The following is a 9705-nucleotide window of genomic DNA, read 5'->3' on the forward strand; positions in this document are numbered from 1 at the left end:
CTTGCTTGACAAATGTTATCTGTTTCCCAACCCAAGCTTGCTAAGCGGATGTTCACCTAACCCTAAACATAAGCTTGCTTAGCAGATGAACATACCTTTCCCTACCTCATAAAATCTGTTTCATGGTTGAGCTTAACAAAAAAAGCAACTGAATAGTGCTTACCCATGGTGTAGCTGCAGGGACGATACACACTTCCTCGATCCCAGTATGTGTGTGTGAGTCAGTCGCAATTACAAGCTACATCGCACTGTGACTGTTGCATGAAAGGCAGACAAAGTCTATAAAATATAATGCCCGTAACATCAGCAGTGGCCTCGTCCAGTTGTGAGTTTACTGGCCCGCTGAGGCTAAAATCACTGGCCTCGGGCATGTGGTCCAGTGTTAATTTCGAGCCTTGCCATTTCCACACACTGGCCAATTCCAAGGCATTGTAACCATGAAAACATTCCTGGGAAAGATTAACTTCAAGGTCTCCCAATTTTTGTTTCACATTTGTGCTGCTATTTTCTTGTGTTTGCAATGTTTTATACCATCAACCTCTCCCCATACCTCGTTACCAAGAAAGGTTTTATGCTAATAATTATTTTGAGTATCGGTAGTTACCAATAGTGTAGTAATTTTCAATGAATGTGATTTTAAGGCAAACTTGCTTAATAGTTTCTCATCCAAAGGTTACTTGTAGCAGATGAGTTTACCTGTCCGACTACCGAAACCTGCTTAGCAGATGAGTTTATCTGTCTCTGAACCAAAGCTTGCTTGCCCCCTACCGAAACTTGCTTAGCAGATGAGTTTACCTGCCCCCCCTACCGAAACTTGTTTAGCAGATAAGTTTAATTGTCTCTCATCCAAAGCTTGCTTGTAGCAGATGAGTTTACCTGTCCGATTACCAGAATCTGCTTAGCAGATGAGTTTACCTGTTCCCCTACCAAGACTTGCTTCGCAGATGAGTTTACCTTCTCCTAGTTGCTTAATAGTGTATCTGCTTCTCAACCAAAGTTTGCCTAGTAGATAAGTTTACATGTCTCCTTGCCCAAGCTTGCTTAGCAGATGAGTTAACCTGTCCACCTACCCAAACTTGCTTAGCAGATCAAATTATCTGTCTATTAACCAAAGGTTGCTTAGCAGATGAATTTACCTGTCCGTCTATCAAAACTTGCTTAGCAGATTAGTTTATTTGTCTCTCATCCAAAGCTTGCTTAGCGGATGAGTTAACCTGTCTCCCAACCTAAGCTTGTTTGCAGATGAGGTTACCTGTCTCCAAAAAACAAGCTTGCTGAGCAGAGTGTTTACCTGTCCCCTACTCAAATTTGCTTAGAGATGACTGTTTTATAGTTGAGCTTAAGTAAAGAATTAATTGAATAGCACTAATCTGTGGTTGTGCTCTCGACAATAGAAGCTATCACAGTGGCTGGAGATTGGGCATGTGGTTTCTTCTCCTGGCTGGCTGGCTGGATCTCTCTGTTGTTAAGAGATTTGTTGTTGACAAAATATCTTTTGCACCACTAGGGTAGTACTTGCTCAACAGATAAGTTAATCTGTCAGTCATCCAAAGCTTGCTTAGCAGATTAGTTTACCTGTCCCCTTCCCAGATTTGTTTAGCAGATAATTGTATGCCACTCAACCAAAGTTTGCTCAGCAGATAAGTTTACCTGTCCCCAAACAAAAGCTTGCTTAGCAGATGAGTGTTCTGTGTCCCAACCCAAGCTTGCTTAGCAGATGAGTTACCTTTCCTCCTACCCAAGCTTGCTTAGCAGATAAGTTTATCTGTCTCTTAACCAAAGCTTGCTTAGCAAATGAGGTTATCTGTTTCCCAACCCAAGCTTGCTAAGCAGATGTTCACCTGTCCCCAATTATAAGCTTGCTTAGCAGATGAGTTTATCTGTCTCTTAACCAAGGCTTGCTTTTTATCTGTTTCCCAACCGAAGCTTGCTAAGCAGATGTTCACATGTCCCCAAACATAAGCTTGCTTAGCAAATGAGCTTACCTGTCCCCTACCTCAATTTGCATAGCAGATGACTTAATTGGTTTCATAGTTGAGCTTAACAAAAGAAGCAACTGAATAGTGCTAACCCATGGTAGTGCTCTTGACAACATGTCCTTTCTTCTCCTGGCTGCCTGGATCTCCCTATTGTTAAGAGATTACTTGTTAACAAAATATCTTTTGTACCACTAGGGTAGTACTTGCTTAGCAGATGAGTCTATCTGTCCCCCTATCCAAACTTGCTTAGCTGCTGACTTGTTCAGCTTAATAGTTGAGTTTTATCAAAAGAAGCAATTGAATAGCGCTAATCTGTGGTAGTGCTCTTGACAATAGAAGCTACCACAGTTGGCTGCAGAGATTGGGCATGTGGATCTCTCCATTGTTAAAGACACTAGACACTATTGGTAATTGTCAAACTAGTCTTCACAGTTGTTACCTGCATAGCAGATGAGTTTATCCATCTCTCAACCAAAGCTTCCTTAGCAAATGAGTTTACCTGCCCCCCCTACCGAAACTTGCTTAGCAGATAAGTTTAATTGTCTCTCATCCAAAGCTTGCTTGTAGCAGATGAGTTTACCTGTCCGATTACCAGAATCTGCTTAGCAGATGAGTTTACCTGTTCCCCTACCAAGACTTGCTTCGCAGATGAGTTTACCTTCTCCTAGTTGCTTAATAGTGTATCTGCTTCTCAACCAAAGTTTGCCTAGTAGATAAGTTTACATGTCTCCTTACCCAAGCTTGCTTAGCAGATGAATTAACCTGTCCACCTACCCAAACTTGCTTAGCAGATCAAATTATCTGTCTCTTAACCAAAGGTTGCTTAGCAGATGAATTTACCTGTCCGTCTACCAAAACTTGCTTAGCAGATTAGTTTATTTGTCTCTCATCCAAAGCTTGCTTAGCGAATGAGTTAACCTGTCTCCCAACCCAAGCTCGTTTGCAGATAAGGTTACCTGTCTCCAAAAAACAAGCTTGCTTAGCAAAGTGTTAACCTGTCCCCTACTCAAATTTGCTTAGCAGATTACTGTTTTGTAGTTGAGCTTAACAAAAGAATCAAATGAATAGCACTAATCTGTGGTTGTGTTCTTGACAATAGAAGCTACCACAGTGGCTGGAGATTGGGCATGTGGTTTCTTCTCCTGGCTGGCTGGATCTCTCTACTGTTAAGAGATTTGTTGACAAAATATCTTTTGCACCACTAGGGTAGTACTTGCTTAACAGATAAGTTTTTCTGTCTGTCATCCAAAGCTTGCTTAGCAGATTAGTTTACCTGTCCCCTTCCCAGAGTTGTTAAGCAGATAAGTGTATGCCACTCAACCAAAGTTTGCTTAGCAGATAAGTTTACCTGTCCCCAACCCAAGCTTGCTTAGCAGATAAGTTTATCTGTCTCTTAACCAAAGCTTGCTTGGCAAATGAGGTTATCTGTTTACCAACCCAAGCTTGCTAAGCAGATGTTCACCTGTCCCTAATTATAAGCTTGCTTAGCAGATGAGTTTATCTGTCCCCTACCTCAATTTGCATAGCAGATGACTTAATCTGTTTCATAGTTGAGCTTAACAATAGAAGCAACTGAATAGTGCTAACCCATGGTAGTGCTCTTGACAACTTGTCATTTCTTCTCCTGGCTGGCTAGATCTCCCTATTTTTAAGAGATTACATGTACTTGTTAACAAAATATCATTTGTACCACTAGGGTAGTACTCTTTTAGCAGATGAGTCCATCTGTCCCCCTATCCAAACTTGCTTAGCTGTTCAGCTTAATAGTTGAGCTTTACAAAAGAAGCAATTGAATAGTGCTTATCTGTGGTAGTGCTCTTGACAATAGAAGCTACCACAGTTGGCTGCAGAGATTGGGCATGTGGATCTCTCTATTGTTAAAGACACTAGACACTATTGGTAATTGTCAAACTAGTCTTCACAGTTGGTGTATCTCAACATATGCGTAAAATAACAAACCTGTCAAAATTTGAGCTCGATTAGTCATCGGAGTTGGGAAATAACTATGAACGAAAAAAACACCCTTGTCACACAAAGTTGTGTGCTTTCAGATGCTTGACTTCGAAACTTTAAATTCTAAACATGTGAGGTCTCAAAATCAAATTCGTGAAAAATTACTTCTTTCTCGAAAACTACGTCACTTGCAATGTTTTATACTATCAACCTCTCCCCATTACTTGTAATCAAGAAAGGTTTTATGATAACAACTATTTTGAGTAATAACCAATAGTGTCCACTGCCTTTAAGAGATTCATTTTTGACAAACATGTTTTGTACCACGCACTAGGGTACTACTTACTAAGCAGATGAGTTTATCTGTCTCCTGACTAAAAAGCTTGCTTAGAGGATAGTTAACCTGTCCCACTACTGCTGCTTAGCAGATGAGTTTATCTTACTCTCAACCAAAACCTGCTTAGCAAATGAGTTTACCTGTCCCACTACATGTTCTGAAACCTGCTTAGCAGATGAGTTTATCTGACCCTCAACCAAATTAAAGCTTGCTTAGCAGATGAGTTTCCCTGCCCCCTACCAAAACCTGCTTAGCAGATTATTTTACCTGTATCCCCCAACCAAAGCTTACTTAGCAGATGACTTTTATAGTTGAGCTTAACACAAGAATCAATTGAATAGCACTAATTTGTGGTTGTGTTCTTGACAGTAGAAGCTACCAGAGTAGCTGGGGAGATTGGGCATGTGGTTTCTTCTCCTGGCTGGCTTGCTGGATCTCTCTGTTGTTAAGGGATTAGGTGTTGACAAAGATCTTTTGTACCACTTGGGTAAGACTTGCTTGGGGATGAGTTTATCTGTCTGTCATCCCAAGCTTGCTTAGCAGATTACTTTACCTGTGCCCTTCCCAGATTTGTTTAGCAGATAATTGTATGCCACTCAACCAAAGTTTGCTAAGCAGATAAGTTTACCTGTCCCCAAACAAAATCTTGCTTAGCAGATGCATTTTCTGTCTCCCAACCCAAGCTTGATAAGCAGATGAGTTTACCTTTCCTCACCCAAGCTTACTTAGCAGATAAGTTTATCTGTCTCTTAACAAAAGCTTGCTTAGCAAATGAGGTTATCTGTTTCCCAACCCAAGCTTGCTAAGCAGATGTTCACCTTTCCCAAATTATAAGCTTGTTTAGCAGATGAGTTTATCTGAGTCAGTCGCAATTACAAGCTACATCGCACTGTGACTGTTGCATGAAAGGCAGACAAAGTTTATAAAATATAATGCCTGTAACATCAGCAGTGGCCTCGTCCAGTTGTGAGTTTACTGGCCCGCTGAGGCTAAAATCACTGGCCTCGGGCATGTGGTCCAGTGTTAATTTCGAGCCTTGCCATTTCCACACACTGGCCAATTCCAAGGCATTGTAACCATGAAAACATTCCTGGGAAAGATTAACTTCAAGGTCTCCCAATTTTCGTTTCACACTTGTGCGGCTATTTTCTTGTGTTTACAATGTTTTATACCATCAACCTCTCCTCATAACTCGTTACCAAAAATGTTTTGAGCTAATAATTATTTTGAGTATCGGTAGTTACCAATAGTGTAGTAATTTTCAATGAATGTGATTTTAAGGCAAACTTGCTAAATAGTCTCTCATTCAAAGCTTGCTTGTAGCAGATGAGTTTTCCTGTCCGACTACCAGAACCTGCTTAGCAGATGAGTTTACCTTCTCCTAGCCAAACTTGCTTTATAGTGTATCTGCTTCTCAACCAAAGTTTGCCTAGTAGATAAGTTTACATGTCTCCTTACCCAAGCTTGCTAAGCAGATCAAATAATCTTTCTCTTAACCAAAGGTTGCTTTGCAGATGGATTTACCTGTCCGTCTACCAAAATTTGCTTAGCAGATTAGTTTATTTGTCTCTCATCCAAAGCTTGCTTAGCGGATGAGTTAACCTGTCTCCCAACCCAAGCTTGTTTGCAGATGAGGTTACCTGTCTCCAAAAAAAAAAAAACAAGCTTGCTTAGCAGAGTGTTTACCTGTCCCCTACTCAAATTTGCTTAGCAGATGACTGTTTTATAGTTGAGCTTAACAAAAGAATCAATTGAATAGCACTAATCTGTGGTTGTGCTCTTGACAATAGAAGCTACCACAGTGGCTAGGGAGATTGGGCATGTGGTTTCTTCTCCTTGCTGGCTGGCTGGATCTCTCTATTGTTAAGAGATTTGTTGTTGACAAAATATCTTTTGCACCACTAGGGTAGTACTTGCTTAACAGTTACGTTTATCTGTCTGTCATCCAGAAGCTTGCTTAGCAGATTAGTTTACCTGTCCCCTTCCCAGATTTGTTTAGCAGATAATTGTATGCCACTCAACCAAAGTTTGCTAAGCAGATAAATTTACCTGTCCCCAAACAAAAGCTTGCTTAGCAGATGAGTTTTCTGTGTCCCAACCCAAGTTTGCTTAGCAGATGAGTTTACCTTTCCTCCTACCCAAGCTTGCTTAGCAGATAACTTTATCTATCTCTTAACCAAAGCTTGCTTAGCAAATGAGGTTATCTGTTTCCCAACCCAAGCTTGCTAAGCAGATGTTCACCTGTCCCCAATTATAAGCTTGCTTAGCAGATGAGTTTATCTGTCTCTTAACCAAAGCTTGCTTAGCAAATGTTATCTGTTTCCCAACCCAAGCTTGCTAAGCAGATGTTCACCTGTCCCCAAACATAAGCTTGCTTAGCAGATGAACTTACCTGTCCCCTACCTCAATTTGCATAGCAGATGACTTAATCTGTTTCATAGTTGAGTTTAACAAAAGAAGCAACTGAATAGTGCTAACCCATGGTAGTGCTCTTGACAACGTGTCATTTCTTCTCCTGGCTGCCTGGATCTCCCTATTGTTAAGAGATTACTTGTTAACAAAATATCTTTTGTACCACTAGGGTAGTACTTGCTTAGCAGATGAGTCTATCTGTCCCCCTATCCAAACTTGCTTAGCTGCTGACTTGTTCAGTTGAGTTTTAACAAAAGAAGCAATTGAATAGCGCTAATCTGTGGTAGTGCTCTTGACAATAGAAGCTACCACAGTGGCTGCAGAGATTGGGCATGTGGATCTCTCCATTGTTAAAGACACTAGACACTATTGGTAATTGTCAAACTAGTCTTCACAGTTGTAACCTGCTTAGCAGATGACTTTATCCGTCTCTCAACCAAAGCTTGCTTAGCAGATGAGTTTACCTGCCCCCTACCGAAACTTGCTTTGCAGATCAATTTATTTGTCTCTCATCCAAAGCTTGCTTGTAGCAGATGAGTTTACCTGTCCGATTACCAGAACCTGCTTAGCAGATGAGTTTACCTGTTCCCCTACCAAGACTTGCTTCGCAGATGAGTTTATATGTCTCTCATCCAAAGCTTGCTTAGCGGATGAGTTAACCTGTCTCCCAACCCAAGCTTGTTTGCAGATGAGGTTACCTGTCTCCAAAAAAAAACAAGCTTGCTTAGCAGAGTGTTTACCTGTCCCCTACTCAAATTTGCTTAGCAGATGACTGTTTTATAGTTGAGCTTAACAAAAGAATCAATTGAATAGCACTAATCTGTGGTTGTGCTCTTGACAATAGAAGCTACCACAGTGGCTGGGGAGATTTGGCATGTGGTTTCTTCTCCTGGCTGGCTGGCTGGATCTCTCTATTGTTAAGAGATTTGTTGTTGACAAAATATCTTTTGCACCACTAGGGTAGTACTTGCTTAACAGATAAGTTTATCTGTCTGTCATCCAAAGCTTGCCTAGCAGATTAGTTTACCTGTCCCCTTCCCAGATTTGTTTAGCAGATAATTGTATGCCACTCAACCAAAGTTTGCTAAGCAGATAAGTTTACCTGTCCCCAAACAAAAGCTTGCTTAGCAGATGAGTTTTCTGTGTCCCAACCCAAGCTTGCTTAGCAGATGAGTTTACCTTTCCCCCTACCCAAGCTTGCTTAGCAGATAAGTTTACCTGTCCCCAAACAAAAGCTTGCTTAGCAGATGAGTTTTCTGTCTCTTAACCCAAGCTTGCTTAGCAGATGAGTTTACCTTTCCCCCTACCCAAGCTTGCTTAGCAGATGAGTTTATCTGTCTCTTAACCAAAGCTTGCTTAGCAAATGAGGTTATCTGTTTCCCAACCCAAGCTTGCTAAGCAGATGTTCACCTGTCCCCAATTATAAGCTTGCTTAGCAGATGAGTTTATCTGTCTCTTAACCAAAGCTTGCTTAGCAAATGTTATCTGTTTCCCAACCCAAACTTGCTAAGCAGATGTTCACCTGTCCCCAAACATAAGCTTGCTTAGCAGACGAACTTACCTGTCCCCTACCTCAATTTGCATAGCAGATGACTTAATCTGTTTCATAATTGAGCTTAACAAAAGAAGCAACTGAATAGTGCTAACCCATGGTAGTGCTCTTGACAACATGTCATTTCTTCCCCTGGATCTCCCTATTGTTAAGAGATTACTTGTTAACAAAATATCTGTTGTACCACTAGGGTAGTACTTGCTTAACAGATGAGTCTATCTGTTCCCCTATCCAAACTTGCGTAGCTGCTGACTTGTTCAGCTTAATAGTTGAGTTTTATCAAAAGAAGCAATTGAATAGCGCTAATCTGTGGTAGTGCTCTTGACAATAGAAGCTACTACAGTTGCTGTAGAGACTGGGCATGTGGATCTCTCTATTGTTAAAAACACTAGACACTATTGGTAATTGTCAAACTAGTCTTCACAGTTGGTGTATCTCAACATATGTGTAAAATAACAAACCTGTGAAAATTTGAGCTTGATTCGTCATTGGAGTTGCGAAAAAACTATGAACGAAAAAAACACCCTTGTCACACAAAGTTGTGTGCTTTCAGATGCTCGACATCGAGACTTTAAATTCTCAACTTTAAATTCTAAACTTGTGAGGTCTCAAAATCAAATTCGTGGAAAATTACTTCTTTCTCGAAAATTACGTCACTTGCAATGTTTTATACTATCAACCTCTCCCCATTACTTGGAATCAAGAAAGGTTTTATGATAATAATTATTTTGAGTAATAGCCAATAGTGTCCACTGCCTTTAAGATATTCATTTTTGACAAATATATTTTGTACCACGCACTAGGGTACTACTTACTTGCTTAGCAGATGTCTCCTGACCAAAGCTTGCTTAGAGGATAGTTAACCTGTCCCACTACTGAAACCTGCTTAGCATATGAGTTTATCCGACTCTCAACCGAAGCTTGCTTAGCAGATGAGTTTACCTGTCCCACTACTGAAACCTGCTTGGCAGATGAGTTTATATGACTCTCCACCAAAGCTTGCTTAGCAGATGATTTTACCTGCCCCCTACCAAAACCTGCTTAGCAGATTAGTTTACCTGTCTCCCAACCAAAGCTTGCGTAGCAGATGACCTGACACTCGTCCATGTCTACATGCAGTGAGAGAGAGGGGGTTGTTCTACAAACCCAAACAATTCATTGTCTTGGGATTCAGTAACAGGTTGTTGTCCGTCCATGATTCAATCTAAAAGGATTTGGGTGTTGTACTAGTAGGCCTGGATTACTGGGCAATGGGTACTCCAAATTCCACAACTTTCACGGACAGAGGGAGTGCGGATGATGTTGTATACAAATTGTTCTTTGGCATTTTCTTTTTTCTTGTCTGGTTTTTATTTTATGGAAGGTTGAATGTATGAGGACATGTTAGTCTTTTATTGCACACCACGCACATTCTTTTCTTTGATGCTGTGATGGAATGTTAAGACAGTTTGACCAGTGTGGGGTAAGGCTAC

Source organism: Asterias amurensis, chromosome 14 (genome assembly GCF_032118995.1).
Source record: "Asterias amurensis chromosome 14, ASM3211899v1".
Classification (NCBI taxonomy): Eukaryota; Metazoa; Echinodermata; class Asteroidea; order Forcipulatida; family Asteriidae; genus Asterias; species Asterias amurensis.